The following is a 20,456-nucleotide window of genomic DNA, read 5'->3' on the forward strand; positions in this document are numbered from 1 at the left end:
GAGCTGGGTGAAAGTTCATTGAAGAGTTTGACATGTATGTATTATTTCAGGAAACATGGCAGGTTGACCCTATATTTATAGAATGTTATGCAAACTACAACAATCAGATAATTCCTTCTATAATTACATGCTGCATTAGAAAACCTTAAGCTCACGATTTTATACTGTTTTTATTGCTGGAGAACTGAATCGCATATCCCTTTACTAACCATGCGACAAAGGAGATCCTGTGGAATTTACAGATGATGATGTCTTGGGTGCAATTAACTGTCTGAAATATGTTTGCTTTGTTTTCAATGCAACAACTGCTTGAGCCCCAATCCCATAAACTTGGCAGGGTGTTGAAATAGTTCCAATACCCAAAAATTTAAAAATTTCAGATCCGTACTACTGTAGGCCAATTAGCCTTATTGACAGTTCATAGAAGGTTTCTGCCAAATACATTTTAAAAAGGCTTAATGATTGTTTAAAGGTTAAAGCTAATCTATACTACTTCCAAGTGTGTTGTCAGGATAATGTAAGCACAATAGATCAAATATTCAGATTCTTATTGGTTGTATGGAAGGTTGTATTTTTAGGTAAAGTACCCTCATTTGTGGCATTTGTTGACATAGCATATGCCTTTGATATTTCACCAAGATCAAGGCCTTGGAAAGCATTGGAAGAGAAAGGTGTCCCAACAGATCTTTTGATACTGATTACCTGTTTATACACTAATAACTTTGCAACAGTGCAATATAGCCACACTGGCAAGACTACATCACAATTCACATTTAAATTGGGCATCCAACAGGGTTGTGTTTTAGCCCTGCAATATTTATTATCTTTTCTTAATAGCATAGTTGAACTTCTCACCGACTGTGTCAACAAAAATTCATAAAACACATACATAAATTATGAAATAGTTTATTCGATTCACAAATTTTAAAAAATTCAACATTTTAATGGAAAGGTTGGATCTATTCTAAATTCAATTGCGGCCACCCATCATCCACACCATATTCTGTTTGATGCACTTGCACTGCTCCTACAAATCAATCGGAGGCTGAACCTGGCCTAGCTCTTCCTCCAGGTTACAGTATTCTGTCCTTAAACAGAGTGTCTAGAGGGGGCAGTATTGCGGTCATTTTTAAATCCTGCTACTCCTGCTTATTTGTTAAGGAGTCGATGGAGGGATGCGAATGCGCTAGTTTTAGAATCACTTTCAGCGCCCATTCGACTATGTCAGGGCAGTTGGTCTACCGCCCTCCTGGGCCTGCTAAGGAGTTCAAATCTGCCCTCTTGGATGCCTACGGCAGGCTAGCAATGTGCGCATCCAACTTCAGCATTTTAGGTGATCTTAACCTGCATTTCGATCTTCATCATGACACTGAAATCGGCAGTTTGCTTGCAGATCTGATGGCCTGCCAATTAAGTCAATTGGTCTCTGGCCCCACCCATACGGCCGGCAACTTGCTGGACCCCGTTTTTTCTAATATTCCTTCCGCTTCTGTTAGAATACCCAAGCTAGTAGGTTGGTTTGACCACTTTCTGGTCTCTATGTCCTTCCTTGTGTTCGAGCCCCCGTACAGGGCCGTTCAACGGCCCTTCTTTACACGCCCTTGGAGCAAATTGAAGCTAGAGTATTTCCACGCTCTTCTTGCTGCAAACCCTCCTAAACTACACAGTGATTCTGATATGTCCTATAGATCACTTTGTAATTGGATTGTTCATGAGCTGGATTCTTTCATCCCAGCCAAATGGACATAAGGTCGTAAGTCGGATTCAAGCCCATGGTTTAATGATTCTTTGGCAACATTACGTAAATCCTGTAAGAAACTGGAGCGTGCCTGGAGAAGGGACTATAACCCCGCGGCTCAAAGTTGCTATGTGGCCGCTATTAAGAGCTACCATAGGACCATTTACACCATCTGGGCGGCTTACTTTGCTAACTAAATCACGCTAAGCCGTAACCCGGCCAAGTGTATTTTTAAAATACTCAAGGACCTCAGAGTTAGGAAAAACTCTTCTGCTTCCGTGATTATGTCTGAACAACATTGTGAGGACTTGGCGACCTTCTTTGTTAATAAAGTAGAAACCATCTATAGGTCTTTTCCTTTGGTGCCTCCACCTTCTAGTGCTACCCCCGGCTCGCCTCCTTATCATTCTTTGAAGGTTATTCCCATCATCATGCAGGAAGAGTTTGTACTACTGAGTGGGAAAGTTAGATCCTCTAAAACCAGCCCAGTTTAGGGACTCTCTATCTGTGTTCCTGGCTCCCTTGTGCCAGGTTGTTAATACATCTCTCTCCACAGCTGTGGTCTCTGAGCTATGGAAGCTGGTGATGGTGACTCCTATACTTAAAAAACCTTCATTGGACCGGACTAAAGTGGAACATTTCCACCCGATATCCCTTCTGCCATGGGTAGCTAAGATTGCTGAGGCTCATGTGAACAACATCTGAACAGGGTTTTTGAATATTAATGGCACTTTGGATCCCTCCCAGAATGGCTTCCGCCCAGGTCACAGTACGGAGACTGCTCTCTTGGCTGTGACAGAGCATCTGCGGACCATTCTCCACTCAGGACACACGGCAGCACTGATTTTGCTCGATCTCAGTGCCGCATTTTACACAGTCTCCCACAGGATTCTTTTACATCGTCTGGAGGAGGCGGGTGTCGCAGGCCTAGCACTGGAATGGTTTAGATCTTTCCTGTCAGGGAGATTATTCTGCGTGTCTGCCCCCCGTTTCTCTCTCTTGTTCATTCCATCGGTCAGGGTGGACCTCAGGACTCTGCCCTGAGTCCTGTACTTTTTAATCAGTACGTCCAACCCCTTACTACGGTGTTTAGGAACAAGGGCCTCACCATGGTCTCCTACGCTGATGATACGCAGTTGGTGGTGGCCCTCTCCGATGGCTCCACGCAGGATGCTTCCAAGTTTAGGAGCGGCCTGGCTGCTGTCGCAGTTTGGATGACCACCAACTGCCTGCAGCTGAACGCTAATAAACCGGAGGTGTTGCTGGTAGGGAAGGACAGGAAATTGTGGAGTGAGCAATGGTGGCCCACCACTCTTGGTAGTGCTCCCACCCCTAAGATGGTGGCCAAGAACCTGGGGGTATGGATAGATTCTACCCTCAGTTTCTAGGATCACAATAAGAAAGTGGCAGGCACTTGCTTCGGCCTTCTTCTGGGACTTAGGCCCCTGCTGGGGTTCATGATCCTCCTACCCGTCAGCTGATTGTCCAATCGGCCATTCTATCTAGATAGGACTATGTAAGCTCACTCCTCCTAGGGGCTAATCAAGCTGAGATTATACATTTGCAGCGTGTCCAAATTGCTGCTGCCAGAGTCCTCTTGGGGCTTCCCCGTAGCTGCTCCGCTGCCAGTGCTAGCCCCGGTTACACTGGTTGCCCATGGCCAGGTGGATCGAATTTAAGGCCCTTTGTCCTTTAAAATTTTGAAGCTTGCATCCCCTAGGCTCCTAGTCAATCTGCTGGTCCCTTATGTTACGAGCCGCCATATGCGTTCTCTGGGACAGCATTTGGTTGTGATCCCCCGAGTTAACTGTCTCCGGGCTGGGGGCCGGTCCTTCTGCTGTCTAGCAGTCAAGCTATGGAACTCCTTGCCCTTCCAGATCCGTAGCTTGATCCGCTTGCTGGACTTCAGAAAAGCCATTAAAACTTTCCTCTTCCTCTCTGCTTAGCCCTTTTCTCTTTCCTAATTTCATTACTTTTTGCGCCGACCTGTCTGGTTTCTTAGCCTCCATGTGTGTCTGCTGTGAGCGCCGGGATGCCTCTTCGTTGAGGCAGATGCCCGCTATATAAGCCTAGTTAACATAACATAGTTAACATACCAACTGAATTTTAGTCCTCCAATTTCAAATTCCTTCACATTTACAGAACCTTTAAAATTATTCAATTGTCCATTTTCCTCTTTATTTACATACAATTACTCTACTAATATTATATAATTCTTTAATCAGTCGCAGACCTGAACCAGAGGTTAAGAGCTAATGCCTTAGACTAGTGTTGCATAATTTGTTCTAATGAAGCCTTTTATCACCATCAGTAAGCCATAAGGGAAATTGCTTCCTTAAAGGCAGAAACTTGGTTGCTATGTGTCCAAACATCCTAGTAAACTAGGGTTATCACAGTACTGGGCTGACCCCAAATCCATTAAATCAACTACAGCGAAGGTCCTTTAAAGGTATTGGGCTGTGCTCAATCAGAAAAGGTTGTAAAATTAAGAAATGTTAGAGTACAAAAATTAAAATGTGAGACTTTTTTTGAGAAAGAAATGTATTCATTGTAGGACAAAATTCTTTTTATGAAATTTAGCTATGCTATTTTGAAAACTGGCACACTTCACTGCAAATTGGACAAACAACATGGATTGGTTATCATACAGTTGTGCACTTTTTATATTTTGTGCTTTATATTACAATGACAGAATGAAGTGGATGATTACTGTTTTCAGAAATCTATGGGGTACCAAACCAATAGAATTTATATTATTATGAACTTCCATGCAACCGGTACTATTTTTGTTGTTTCAAACTTTTTACTCCAAGCTTGAAGGAAAATAATAAGCTATATGGATTTTGTACAATCATGTATATAGTACGTTTAAACGTTATGTAACATTTCTACTCACTTTTTATTTGAAAATATTCTTTTAAATACAAAAAGGTTTTCAAATGTTTTTTTTAAGATGTGTGTTCATCATGCAGATGTGATGCAGTTTTATGGGTAATGAACACCTGCAATAAACATGGCGTTTGGCTGATTGATAATGCATGCCATACCATTACACTTTTGACCCTGTGCAACATTGTACCAACACTGGAGCATCAATGTCTTCCATTGACTACAAAGTGCGTCAAAGACCAACACTGGCCCCATTTAAAGTATATGGACCGGGGGAGTGGCCAAGATGGCGGCGTGAGCAGACGTCCTGCTCCGAAGCTCCCGCCGACGGCTAAATATAGCAAAGGCTTACCGGCCGTATCTGCTGCGGTCGGCTTTGCCTGCCGGTGGGCCGGCTTCCCGAGTACCTGGGGAGTGATTTTGGCTCAGCGGACGCTGCTCCGGGGGCTCCTGACGCCCGGTGCGGATTAGCGAACTGGTGAGGGGGCCGAAGCTGGCGGAGAAGCGCTGCCGCTCGGGCTGCGTGCCGGAGAGCCGAGGGTGCTGATCTGCGCCCTGAAGGTTGAGAGCGACGAGGAGCGGGAGTGAACTGAACAGGCGCACTAGCGGAGGTGGGGAGCAGCGGCCTCTTGCTTCATCAGCGGAGGAGGCCTGTGGGGCTTGCAGAGAGGTATGTGACACTGTGGACAAGTGGGACAGACCCCCCCCACTCTCAGCGGGGCAGCGGAGGAATTGTACAGCTGAGTGGGGAGAGCAAGAGTCACTGCACTGCGGGAGTCGCGTACCACACGCCCCGACTGCCTGTAAGAGACCGGGGCTGGCGCAAGACGTTGAGTGCACCCCCCGGCTTGTGCCTGAGTTTTGGCGATTGTGGATCCACCTTGGGGCTGTTAACGTGGACTTACTCATCCTTGACTGGGCCGGAGTTGGTGGCGCGAAGGCGGAAGTGAGAGGTTTGGCTCGGACGCCGGGAGACGAGACAGACAGCACGGAGGGGAGGCTGACGCTTGCAGCAGCGATCCGGACTGGTTTGGTGGGGTGGAGAGACACCCTCACGTCAGAAGAGGAACGACTCGAGACCTGGGGCCAGCACTGGGGAGCTCGGTGGTGCTGACTATTGGAGGAGTGTTGGCTGCTGAGGGTGAGTTTGCCGCCTAGAGTCCAAGGTGAGGCCGCTTCCGGTTGCTTTGCGGGCCACAGAGGGAGACCCACGGGACTGGCGACTGACTGGAGTTTGCGAGTGGCTTGCCTGGTCTGGAGAGGGGCGCTTGGTTGTGGTGGGCCGGGTGAGCGTCTTCCAAAGAGCATACGGGCAGGTATGTCCACGACAAGGGTACGTAAGGAGAACACTGTTAAAGATTTATTTGCCATGGCCCAGGCGAGTCAACAACCTAAAGACATGGCGGCGAGTGCGACCCGCTCTACTGGGGATCAGATGGATGGCTCGGAGCCTATCACCAAAGCCTTTCTTGAATCGCTTTTCGCCACCCTAAGAGAAGACATACACACTTTGCAGAATGAATTCGCCGAAATCAAAGGAGGTGCGCAGAGATGTGGACGGTATAGGGGAACTGGTGGCAGAGCTGGAGACCAAGAGTGATGGGCGGGATACCGAAGTGAGGTGCTGCGCCAGGAAATAGTGCGGATTCATGACCAGCAGGTTGATTTGAAAACACATCTGGAAGATTTGGAGTATCGTTCCTGACGCCATAACGTCCGTATTCGAGGTGTCACGCTGACTGAAGATACCATGGACTTGTTCAGATTTACGAGCGAGCTCTTTAATCACATACTGGGGCGCCCCTTGGAGTCCGAGCTCTGGCTGGATAGGGTTCATTGTGTGGGTCCTCAACACTCGTCAGCGTCCCCCTCCCCCCCCTGACATTTTGGTTTGTGTGCAAGATTACCGCACAAAAGAAGAAATCCTTCAGAAGGCCCAACAACAACACCCTCTGTCATTCAAGGGCCAATCTCCAGTCTTATACCAGGATCTGTCCGCACTTACACTGCAGTAACGCAGAACCTTTAAGCCAGTCACAACCTACTTAGAGCAGCATAACATTTCCTATAGCTGGGGCCACCCCTTCAGACTGATGTTTAAAAGGGACAAAAAAAACTCCACCAGCTTCGGTCTCTGAAGCAAGCATGCCGCTTGCTGGGCTTGGACCCCCCCGGCCGAGGAAGACGAGCGTGGGGAGCCCACTGTGGAGTCAGAGGACAACAGGCCTAGGTGGCGTCAACAGGGCAGACGGTGCCGTGTACGAAAGCCTCCTGTGGCTGAGATCAAAGATGGCCAGCGTGCCGCGGTTGAGGCTGTTTCATCTGGTCTAGACCCGCCTCACCCCAGCTGTCCTTGCCTATGGCTGTCTTACTGATTTTGGTTTGGCCTCTGCCGTCGGCGGGAGGGAGTGTTCTAATGTACTGCCTAGTCTACCCCGTTGCTGTATCTTTCCAATCACCTACGGATAATGGACAATGTGTATTGTTGGAAATGTGTTTTTTTTCCATGGGGTTCCTCTGGGAGCGTGGGGTGGGGATGTTCCAGGTCCATGGGTACCCATGGGTGGGTCCAAGCGATGGGTTCGTAATGGCTTGCTGGAGGCTCAGTTGGTTGCAGTCCGCGCAGGGCTGCCAGCCCTACCTTCCTGGGCACGATGAGAGTGCTGCTAGCATTTTCTTTTTGGGTGCGCTGAATTTGGTGTGAGTCATGCCTAATACTGAACTCCGAATCCTGACATTGAATGTCAGAGGACTTAACAATCCAGTGAAGCGGAAGGCAGTCCTCTCTTTCTTGGAGCACTCGAAGGCTGATATTTGCCTCCTGCAGGAGACGCATCTCCTGCAGAAGGAATGTCACAGGCTTAAGTCCCGGTGTTTTCCACTCCAGTTTTTCTCCTCAGCTTCCACCAAAACGGCAGGGGTGGCGATTCTGGTGGCCCAACGGTTCAGGGACAAGGTCCTGCAGAAAGGGTAGGTTGTTGCCCTATAGATTCTCCCTGGGTGTGTAAGTCTTTACAGTATGCTCTGTCTATGACCCTAATGAGGGCCAGGAGAAGTTCTTTCATTTAGCGCTTAACGACCGCTGCTGCCTCCCCCGACCGGCATGTTCTGCTGGGTGGGGATTTTAACCTAGTGTTCGATAACCTTCTAGACAGGTCAGGTCAGTGTTCCTCTCAGACGTGTGCTCTATCTGACGGGGGTTGGCCAGGCTGGGGGAGATGGGTTTGGTGGACCTCTGGCGTAGCTTTCACAGGGGGGACAGAGAATACACATACTACTCTAATGCCCACAAGACATATGCTAGTTTAGATTATTTTCTGTCCTCCACATCACTCCAGGCACTTACGACGGAAGTAGAAATAGGTGCTGCGGCACTCTCCGATCACGCGCTATTGTCTGTGGTGTTTTTCTTTCCGCCAGTAACGCGAGTAATGCGGTGCTGGAGACTAGACACGCTTTTACACCGTAAGGAGGAAGTGGAGAAGGTCAAGGGGGTCATAGCGGATTACCTAAGGCCCAGGTGGCCCCTCTACTGACCGCTCTCTTTAATTCCTTCGCGGAGCCGGGAGCTATCCCGCGATATCTCCTGGAAGGACCACTCGCAATGTGAGGCGTACCATCCCATATCCCTTCTTTATGTCGACCTCAAGATATATAAGGGCATCCTGGCGGCCGGGCTTGCACCACTCATGCCAGGGTTGATTGACCCAGACCAGGCTGGGTTCATCCCGGAACGATAAACAGCGGACAACACTAAGAGAGCCCTGCACTTGATAGAGAAAGCTATGCAGGTGCCGGGTGAGTTCATGATCCTCACGATCGATGCTGAAACAGGTCCTGATAAGAGCGGGAATGGGAGAAAGGTTCCGCACATTGGTTCTGAACTGTTATAAGTTCCCCACGGCGATGGTTCTGGTAAACGGTTGAACCTCACCCCGCTTCCGCATCGAGCGGGGAAAGAGACAGGGGTGCCCCTTGTCACCCCTGCTCTTCGCGCTTTACATGGAGCCACTGGCGCAGGCTATGAGACTTAATCTTTAAGTGCGGGGATTAAGTTTGGGTCGTATGTTCATACAATAAGCCTCTACGCGGCCAATGTGCTTCTTTCTTTGTCCTCTTCCAGTGAGTCGCTGCCGGCTTGTGTTGACGCTCTGGATGCGTTTGCGCAGTCGGCATGCTTTAAGGTCAATATGAGTAAGTCGGTGGCTCTAGACCTCTCTTTACGGGGACTCACACGGGAGCATTTACAGGAGAATTTCCCTTTCCGATGGGCGTCTGAGGCAATCCCATATTTGGGGATTCAGCTGGCGTCTACATTGCACGATACGGTCCGTATCAACTATGCACGGGTTCAACAGAAAATCAGGCAAGAGTTTGGTAGATGGAGGCACCTTCCACTATCCTGGTTGGGAAGGGTGGCTGCTATAAAAATGACAATTCTCCCACAGATTATTTATTTATTCCGCACAATCCCATTGCGGCCCCCAGATGGGTGGATCTGCCAGACTCAATCGGAGTTGGCACAGTTTATTTGGAATGGCAAGCGACCAAAAATGAAACTCAGACTGGCGACACTCCCCCCTGAGAAGGGAGGGCTCGGCCTCCCGGACTTGTTGCTTTATTTTCAGGCAGCTGTAGGAAGTACAATCCAATCTTATCTTCAAAGTATGAGTCCACGAATAGTTGTAGTTGAAAACAGGATTTATTCCACAAGTAGGACCCACGACATGAGAACCCACGACATGAGACATGAACAGCAGGGCAGTAACTGAATAATATAGGCAGTGACTGAAAGATGCACTTTAACAATTCCAGAATATAGAATTAACAGATACAAACCTTCCATAAAGAAATACACTCTCTACAGCAGCCCAGCTACGGACTATTGTTGAATGGAGCAGGTGGGAGTCCGAAAAACACTGGCTCTTTCAAGACCAGGCGGTCGCGGGTTGCCCACTCCAGGAGGTTCCCATCCTCCGACGGGGGCATAGACCCTCTAACCTGTATGCCTCACATATTACCAGGGTTTTAATGGAGGTGTGGGACCACACTAATATTAAGCATGAGTTTACTTCGTTTCCATCACCCCTTACGCCCCTGATGGATAACCCTGATTTTGGGCCCGGGCAAGACACCTTAGGTTTCACAAGGTGGCGACTGGCGGGATGTAGATTTTTGTTTCACCTATATGCAGACAAGGGGGTAATTCCATTTGAGGACTTTCGCCGGGAATTTGGCCTGCCGGAATCAGAACGGCTTAGGTATCTTCAAGCACGACACTGGGCGCTCAATGGTCAGGTTAGGGAGGAGGCGGATCGACGCCTGCGGCCATACGAATATTGGTTAATCACTCGGAAAACGGATAAAAAGCTCATAACGGACTTGTATCTCATGCTCTTAGATAAGTACACACATGTCTACAACGCGGGAGAGCGCGTTGGGAGAGGGAGCTGGGGCGCACGCTTAGTAACAAAGAGTGGGAGGGTATTTACTACTGGGCGCGGCATTCCACTTATCATATGAAACTGACTGACACCCTCACTAAAATAGCATCATATTGGTACTACACACCGGAGAAACTACATGAGATTGACCCCACGAGGGAGGCATCCTGCTGGCGCGGGTGTGGAGCGAGGGGCACATTGGTCCATCTACTGTGGGACTGTGCCCAGCTTCGGGGGTACTGGAAGCAAATCCTTGACGAGGTGGACTTGCATCTTGACACGGAAATCCCACTGTTCCCTTCATATGTTTTGTTAGGGTTGCCTAACCTCATCAGATATCCACTGCGTTCACGTAGGGGTCGTCTAATTGCTATTGCCCTGGGTTCTGCCATACAGAATGTTCTGTCCCAATGGCGCACACCGCACATTCCCACGTTTCAGTGGTGGTTGCACCGCTTGTGGCACGTGTTGGGTATGGAAAAGCTGTCCTTGACTTTGGCGGGGGAGGGTACTGAATATTCGGAGCTTTGGCAGCCATTTTTGTCCTTACTCGGTACTGAATTTAGAGAGGTGACGCGCCCACGCTACTTACGTTTATTGCAACTGTCAAGGGTGCAAGGTTAGGGAGCACTCCAACAGATTACTACACCAGTGACGTGGGGTATTGGACCTGGAACATGGGTGGTGGGTAGGAGGCAGGGGGGGGGTTAGTTGGGTGGTTTGTTATTGTTTTTGTTTCCTTTGCACATTTGATTGCCCATAAGGAGTACCCAGCTGCGGTGCCAGTTTTGCCTTCATGTACAGCCAGTGTATATTATTGTCAATGATTTTTTTGGCTTCAAAGGCACTGAATGTTTGGTATCATGTGATTACATGCGATGTCTTGTGTGTGCTCATTTGTCAATACACAGATTTAATACTAAAGTATATGGACCATCAACATTTCTGTTATGTTACACTCTGCAATGTAAAATGTTAATTTTCAATAACTCCTCAACCTTAAATGCAAAGGCACATACATTTCCACAAATATTGACACTTTAATTTTTTATGCTTTTTAAAAACAAATAGTATATTTACACATTGAATTTTAAAAACAAATGCATCTCTGGCATTAACCTGAAGAGGATTAACTTGTATATAATAACGAACCTTCACGTCACCTCCACATCAGGAGCACTGAATGCTCAAATGCAGCGACCAGGAGAGAGTCAAAGAAGCAGAGGGAGTTTTGGTTAACTACTTCAGGTGTATGCAGTGTCCTGGGCCATGTAAAGAATATAGAACTATACTTAAACATAGATAGGTGTTGCTACAACCAACAAATTGGAGAGCAATTCATGCACGATCGCATAGAACAAATTATCTAGCTAATTTAAAAAGAAACATACACTGATTTTTCCTCTAGAATGTAACTGCATACCTGGAAGAAAAGCACTGAATTCCAATAGTCGCCTTTACTGGATACCATCAATTTATACAGATAATTCAAGTCTCAACCGTAGGATGAAAGTCTCACACGTTCAAGCCTAATCAAATTCTTGCCTGTCTAAAAGACTGGGTCAATTTATTTCATAGGAATCTCAAAACAAGGAGTCATTATTTTACCTTAAAAATATGGGACTGCAAAAACAACAAATTCTTTAACTTAAACATAGCATTGATTCATTAAATGCATCCAATCGGAGGGAAAATCAAAATGAGAAAATGGATACCTTAAATAAAAACAATCAAATCTCAGTAAAAAACGAATTAAATAATACCTCCAAATAGCAGACAATTCAGAAGAATAAATAAAGCAGAAATAAATAACTTCAATAAACTGTGAGACAATGAATCTCTAGATGTATTTAGCAAAGAGAATACAGTAATCGTTTATACCATAAAAAGACATTTAAAAGACTATTTGATTAGGGCTGATTTCTTGAAAACCTTATCAATGCATCAATACTAAAGAACATATAAATGTTGCACTTTTCCAAGTCTGAACTGCGAGAATTTTGGAAAAAAATTACTTGGTTTAGAGATACCACACTGGCACAAGAAAAAAAATCAAGGAACCTGTTCGTTCACTACTAATTTATCTGATCAATTGACCTTGTGGGCTAACATATGTGTGCCAGACATCAAGTAAAATAAAGACAAATAAAAACATAAATCCAGCTGCCCACCCTTTCAGTCAAGCTCCTCCAATGAGGCCAGTATTTCAAGAGGGCACACTGGCAAGAACAGACACGATTCATTGGGGTTCTCTAGAGGTGCAGCGAGAGCAAGAGGCAACATAGGCATGTCCAGAAGGCCCCTAATGTAGGATCTTACTCCAATAAGGGCTTCATCCTCTTCAGGTAGGGGCAGATTGGCACAGTTTCTCCACAAATGGAGTCAGTTGACTTCAGACGCATGGGTTCTTCAGAGAGTCATGGTGTTCCACACAGAATTCTATGACTTCCTAATGCAGGCTACACTCATACGAGCCTAGCATTCTCTGAAAAGCAAACGTGCCCGAGATCAGGAGGTGGCAGAATTGCAAGTTAAAGGAGCTATTGCAAGATTGTACGTACAAAGGACTTTGTAAGCAAACTCTTTCTAGAGGAGAAAAAAAAAGGTCTTCATACCGGTGATGAACCTTAGGGACTTCAACAAGGTGCCATTATTGATACTTAAGAATGGAAGGTATCTATATACTCTGGGATATTATTCCTCCTGGGGACTGGATTGTCCCTATCAATCTCAAGGATGTATATCTGACAAACATCCCCTTCGGCCTCACTGGAGATTACAAGGTTAATTTGAAGAAATTAAAGTAACGTGAAAAGGTTCACATGTAAAGTACCACTAAAATTATATACCGAAGGAATTTCCCTGTTTCATAAGTCTGCAGTGGTAAATTTCACAACGGATGCAAGTTTTTTTTTTTTTAAACTATTTACTTTGCTTCAAAAAACAAATATTAATTAATTCAACACAACAGGTCAGTTAAGAATAACAAGTACATATACACCGAAAGAAAGAAAATATCTTATGTAAGCTTACAAGGGGGAGAAAGCCACTCAAAGTCAAGTCAAACTCCTCATTAAAGGATATCCTCAACATTTAGTACTTCTTACTGGCCATCGTTGGAAATGAATGAATAAAAATGTATAAAGCGTACAAATTGGATGATCTCATTTGTTTAATACTGAAATGGACGCTGTTCTCAATCACATACCTAGGGGGAAGAGCAAGATTGTGCCTGATATTTTGTTAAACATTAGCCTTCTGTCTAAACCACTCAAATTTTACCCATGTGAATCTTAAATTATCAATTTACAGATATTAATTTCAGGCTGGTCTTGTCAACAACATCCCATAGGAATAGATAAAACACCTGACAAGTCAACATGGGGAGAATGAAGAACATGTATACATGAGGCACAGTTGTAACAAAGTATGAATCACTTCTTAAAGAAAAAAAAGACGTATTTAGTAAAATATGAACTCGTCACATAGGATACAGATTTCCACCCCAGCTACAATCAAATGCAACAGAGTAAATTCAAAAACATAATGCAACAGAGTAAATTCAAAAAAAGTATTTGATTTCAGAATATTGAAGTCAAATCATAATTTTGGTTATTCAGAAAGACAAATTATTGAAAATACAGGCCTGGACTGGTATAAGGATATTCCGACGGACGCTGATTTAGTCAGAGACCACCTAATGCACGCTTCATTTTTGTAGATTTGATTCAATCATAGAAAATACATTTATCGAATGCTTTTGCAACCTATTGCAGTGGATGAACTGCTTACTCGATTTGGAGCAGATGTCTCCACTATAATGACAGCACTTAAAATACATGTTTAAGTAACTTGTTGGCTTTCATGAAATAGTTTTGGCTTTCTAGTTAACAGTTCCAGAGCTTTGGAAATATCAACAGTGTCATGTCAACCAAGGAAGCAAAAGGTCACAGAATACAGCTGACGACTTCCTGATTTAAATAGGAAAATGTAGCAATCTTCGAGCCGAAGTAATGTACAATTTACATACAAAAAACACATTTATCTATTCTTAGACTTACGCATATTATTAAAAGATATGATGAGGCTTCGTGGCTGCCGGTGAATTGGTTTAAATCAGTGGTGGTTCCACTTGTGAACCTTCGACAAATTGTGGTAGATGGATATCCCCAATCTTAAGAATACCCCGGGACATTGGGCATTTGGGAGCCACATTACTCTAGACCCAGAAGAAAGCTGGAACTTGAATATCCTGACCCTCTTAAATAAGCTCAGGTGTCAAATAGGGCCTGGTGGGGGAGTTGACACTCTCTATATTGGGTAAGGGTGCCCTACTTAAAGAGATTTCTCTACCTCAAATCCTCTACATATTACAAAATTACCCCTTCACATTATCCTCTGCCCTTTTTAAACCGTTGAAATCTGATTTCACATCTTTTTTTATGAAACAAGGGTAGAGGGGTGCTAGTCAATAAATGTGTCCGATCACCCTACCATGGTGGGCTGGGCATCCCCGATATTCAAATGTATTACTAGGCTGCTCAATTGCTCCCTATCAATGATTGGCTGTTGGGGGATTGAGATGACCCACCTCTATGGCTAGTATTGCACTGCCTGAAATTGTTTGGCCTATTAACTCAATTATATAACAAGAAACCTGATGCCTCTCTTCTATTAACCATGAAAATAACCATAAGTACAGTGTGTCAAAAGGTTGTCAGATTTCAGGATGTGGGACAATATTGGTATATCAATACTGGGGGACATTTGGACTACAAACCACAGGAAACCCCTGCAGATTTGACAGTAGAGTATGACTTGCGTAAGTTCTAGTTTATTTGATTTTTTCACCTAAGACATGTCCTAGATAACTGCAAACGTAGGTTGAATCCCATACCGGATTTTAATCCATTGGCAGGAGAGTTGACCGTGGTAAAAGGTGAGAATAAGGACATCTCCGTTTGGAGCGCGACCTAGTGGGGAATACCTCTGATCCCCCCTGAGCCCTTTACAGCTCTCAGAACCAAGTGGAAAACAGATATTGGCAAGATCAATGTGGATGATTGCTGCAATGTGAAGATGGATGCTAGAGTAGCATTTACCTTGGCAAAACTGAGGCTCATTCAATGTACATATTTTCATATGGTTTCCGATTCTCCAGATTGATTTCTTCATATGAAAAGCACCCCATCCCCTGATTGTACATGGTGTGATGAGGCAATAGGTGCACTTATCCATTTAATGTGGGAAATCCCGGTCATCCAAGCATACTGTTCTCAGATTTGTAAACTGCTGCAAGAGGTAATCGGCATCCCTATCGATCAAAGTCCTTAAAGTATTCTCTTGGGGATACAGGCTAGGAAACGAATAGAGGTGACAGAATGCTGATTGCATCGAATCTCTTGGTGGCTAAACAAGACCTAGCTTGCCACTGGGGGCACCTATTGCTCCAACTGTATCAAAATGGGTTAGAGGCATGTACAAATGCACCGTAGAAGAGGAGTCGGTCTATAAAAACTGGGGCTGCCCTGGGAAACATAAAAAGAGTTGGAGGAATTGTTGTGATTATTACTAGTCAATTGGCCACTCCCCCTTAACATTCCACTCCACTATTCTTTGTTATACGAGGTTGATACACGTTCAGTGCCTTGCTTACGATCAGTCATTGTTCTCTTTTGAATGTCTATATACGGCTTCTGCTGCTTCCTTTGGTCTTTCTACTCTGTGTTGGCTATTTGCAAAAGAATAACCAATAAAAGTGGTTTAAAGAAAATAAATGGAATTTGATTGTCGCTCGCCCTTTATTTCTACAAGGACCATATTGTAACATGAAAGCATTTAATAGACTTTAACAAACACGACCCAAGGCCAATTTGGGTTCACTTGGCCCACAAACAAACTTGGTCCACCATATCAAATGGCTCCCGAAAGTAAACAATACAAACAAATAAATAATCATAGTGCAAGACATTTGGACAGCTCACCATAATTCAAATATCTAATGTCCCAAGCTTAGGACAGGAGGAAGCGAACTTGTTCTATAAGTAAATTATCCAGTTTAAAAGCTTCCAATTCTTCTAATAATTTAAGTACACATTTCCAAACAAACCTGGAGACTGCATCCACTAAAGATATTAATCTGCATTAACTTGGAATAGTCTTGTCACCCTTAGTGACCCGTACCAAATTATCTGATTTCTGCCCACAGCTGCGAGGTAACCAAAGAGTGCCAAATATATTAAAGCTCACCATTCAGTTTCAGGATTTTTTTTTCAATTTGCTTATGAAAATCCTTGACCAAGTTAAAAAACAAAACCTCACCATGGTATACTATCTTCCAATTCATTTACTTTCAAAAAGAAAGAGCCTTATCTATTTGTAGGATAAGATAAGATAGGATAGATGTGACAAGAAGGTTTGTGCTAGCGTCACACAATATGTTTTATGCTTGTTGATACACTTTTAAAGCTTGCAAACTCTGAAACACTATATACAATTTTTTGAAGAAATGTTTTCCTGAAAAAACTTGTATTGCTAGAGAATTTAACAATGTCTTTTTATTACATTTTTGTTTAAAAGTTCACGTAAAATGCTAGCGATGTTGACATAAATATAAGGATTTTGGCATAACTTCATATGGTTCTATATTTAATGTACATGTTTGATTTAAGGTGATTATTGTCAAGTAATATACATATTTACTTAAGATTTTAAATACAAAAAGTGGGCTTCAGTAAAAGTCCACCAAGTCTCCAGCTCCAACCACTAGGGTCTAACCACCCACTTTCAGGTTTATGGGCAAAGAAGTGGTTCATATGGACAGCATGTAATAACCATTTCCTAATAAAAGTTTTTATTAAAACAAATGACTAGTCCACAACTTTAGCTAGAATATTTGTGAAAAAGCAGTTTACCAGGATTTTATGCAAGAATACTATATGTACGTACAAGGGATACGGGTTGACTGACTCTAGCTGGCAGTATAGTAGCCATTGTTACAAACAAAACACTGCAGACCAGCAGACCCCAAATTCATACCAAAGAGCTCCCCTTGACACACACTTTTTTATGAATGTATCTGGTTTTGACCACATGAACTTTAAACCCTCAATTTTTAAGGCAGCATTCCGACATTGTAAGCAAGTAGAGCTTTCTCTGGGCCGATGGACTAAGCAGAACAGTCAACTGACTGGTTAATATAAAGGTAATGTTTAAAAGGGGTGTAATAATTATCTATCCCAACATAACTTAGTTTGTTTGTGCCAGTAAGGAAGATATTTTTCATTCAGCTCAGCCAGTACAAAGCAAGGACCTCCTGCCAGATGTGGCCCAGTGGATTGCTATTCCCTTTTTTTGTAAACACATCGCAACTGCATAGGGTGCCATTCCTGGATGTGCCAAATTGCCCGAAAAAGCAACAATCATTAGCAACAGGTCTGATGTTGGCTACCAGCCCTATGGGTTTGGTCAATACTTGTTTTGACAGTGTTTTAGAAGAGCTTTAGTGTCGGGTGATCTGCAAGTCCCCAACAACATAAAAAAAATGTATATATTGCTAAAAGCAAAAATATATTTTGGTCTCCAAAAGCACACATTGTCAGTTTCTGTCATCGAAAAAAACTACTGTGTGTGCAGATGAGCTCCTTACGAAAGAGCAAAGTGTTGTCACTCACAGTGATGCCTGCCAATGGCTGAAGTGGGAGGAGCCATTGTCCAATGATGTAGTGGAAACATGTGAATGAATATGTGAATGAACAACAGAACAATTGACGAAGAGGGCTAACCAAAACACCACAATTTGTAAGTATATTATACATACAATTTTAGTAAAATCGAAATGTTGTGGCTTACTAACGCCAGGCGTGGACGGCTACCAAATAAGACTCCCTCCAACGTAGCAAGGATAAATATTGTCCTGGCACTACTTGTCGAAATTGAGCTAATTTCTGACATATCTAAAGTATCCTCGGTTTTTAAATCCAATCAGCAGGGCATTTCAATAATCTCAGATCCTAACATCTCTATGCACTCTTTTTAAAATTCCTCATACAGCGAAATCCAAAGCTGGGCTCCTGGTACATGGAAAGCTCTTCATCCTATATAGGCTTTCCTGCTTCTGTTGTTTATTTATAATTCAAGATAAAAATAGAACAGGGAAACCGGTGACTTGAGAAATAGGAAAGGAACAGTAAACAAGGCTTCCTCATTGTTAACAACGTTTGTCGACCAGCGCCAAACACCAGGGAGTGCATACTCTCGACATACTTCAGACCAGCGGCACAACACACATCACCTTTAGGCACCTGCAACTCTGCAAATGGCCCATAGATTTTAATTACTCGTTTAGCAGGGAGAAGGGATGGGATAAAAAATAAATAGAAAAACAAAAAATATCAGTAGCACCAGAGCTAGCGAAATCACGATATGTATTTGGTGAACTCTTCATGTATGCTGATCAGTTTTAAGGACTGATTAAAGAGAGATCACAGCCATGCTTGAGGGGTCCTTATTTGCAACAATCGCTGAATTCTTTCGAAACTGGTGTGTCCCACGGCAATGCACCCAGGTCACACCCACTCCGAGGATCGGTGGGTTATTATTATACTTATGTTGGGAACGATACAGAGTGACAACTAGTCTCCAGGCTCCTCTGCTATGAATTCCACAGTATGGGCCTTGACCACATCCAGTGGTTGAGATCTGCACTGTTACTGTGCCCCTTCATTCTTATTCGAATGTTGGGATACATAGGGGTTAAGCTCAGACCTTCTACATAAAGAGGGGCTTTTTGGTCTAGACGGGCATTTTTTCTTCCATATGTGACTGCACTAGGCCCAACAGTGCAAAGGCAAATCAGGCAATACTTGCTATCATCTACGAGAAGTCACACAAAAGACAGGAAGCAAACTCATCAGTTTCAAGAACCGGCCCTTTCAGACAAAGAATTGCAGGTCAGATCAGCATGTACACTCTACCACTATTTCCTCTCTGTGACAAATGCACAACAGAGTCATTGGGTTAAAGAAAAAATAACAAACCTAATTCAATAATAATATCTCAAACTAGTGGCTGAGTTGGATAAAAAAGAGAAAACAAAAATGGGAGTCTCACCCTTTTACCCAGAATTGTCAGAGGAAAAATAATTAAGAAATAGTAAGCTGAGAGAAAAAGAAAGACTAAAGGACTGCACAGAATAAAGTTTGTATAGTTAGATAGCAATCCTAAGGGTACTGTGGTGCTAAAGGGGAGAGCAAAATGAACAAAAGGGAATATGCTGCCAATTAAAAACTAATAATCAGTCCGGTCTGAAGTTGATTTCAGAACAGAGTTAATAAGACTGTGTTGAAATCTTTGAGCGAGTTAAAGATGGTTCAAGAATTAGAATGTATGCTGAAATCAAGAACACCCCCACAGCTAGCACGCTTGAAGGATGACAACATAATAAGATCAGTAGAAACAAATGGAGGCAACACGGAGGAACACAGTACCGGAAATGGGATCAGAGGAATGACAAACCAATGTTGAGAATGGCACAATAACAAATGCAAAGAAATGTAAAGAGAATTTGTTGGGCCACTGACAATCAATTAAGGTCAGCCAGATGACTAAACATGATGCCGAGATTCAAGCCCTAGCTGAAATGTTACCAAAATGATGCCCCACTGCTTTTTCAAACTGCAGACCAGCGATTAACCTTCCTTAGCTCAGCAAAGCTAATGAGAGAGGAGTTTCTCTGCAGCTCATAGTTGATATTAACCAGCATCTCCTTGTACCTCATCAATCAGACTTCTGCTCTGGCTGCAGCAAGGAGTCTGACACTATCAAAAATCCTAGATGCAGTGCACTAGATGGTGGTGCGTCCTGCATGGTCATATCTCACAGAGGCATTTAATGCATTTGATCATGGTCTGCTTTTCTACATACTGGAATTTCACACAATTTTGTTGAACTCTCTTGAGCTGGTTCACCTTCTTTCTAATTATTTGAATCCAAGTTGCTGAAGTTTGGCAACCGAAACAACCTTCCCCTAGATCATTTGTAGTGAACCAAAGAGCTCCATTCTAGCCCCCCAAAATGTTTAACCGGTAAATTGAGCCACAGAGACCACTATGTGGGAAGAGGAGTTTCTATTCACCAAATTTACGTTAGAACATCCTTCTTAAAAGATATATTCTCTGTTCATTCATTATAAGCTCAATCATCAAAAAAATCAAGAGGCCTTCCCCTGACTCCAAAATACAAAAATGCATATGACCCAATACTCCTTAATGAACTCAAGACCGAAGGACTTCTTGTGCTCACTGTTTTCCCTGGTGCATTCATTGGGCTCTACCCTTGATCTCGATCTCTTGACTTTGCCTTACGTCAACAAAATTGCAAAAATC

Source organism: Lissotriton vulgaris, chromosome 2_1 (genome assembly GCF_964263255.1).
Source record: "Lissotriton vulgaris chromosome 2_1, aLisVul1.2, whole genome shotgun sequence".
NCBI lineage: Eukaryota > Metazoa > Chordata > Amphibia > Caudata > Salamandridae > Lissotriton > Lissotriton vulgaris.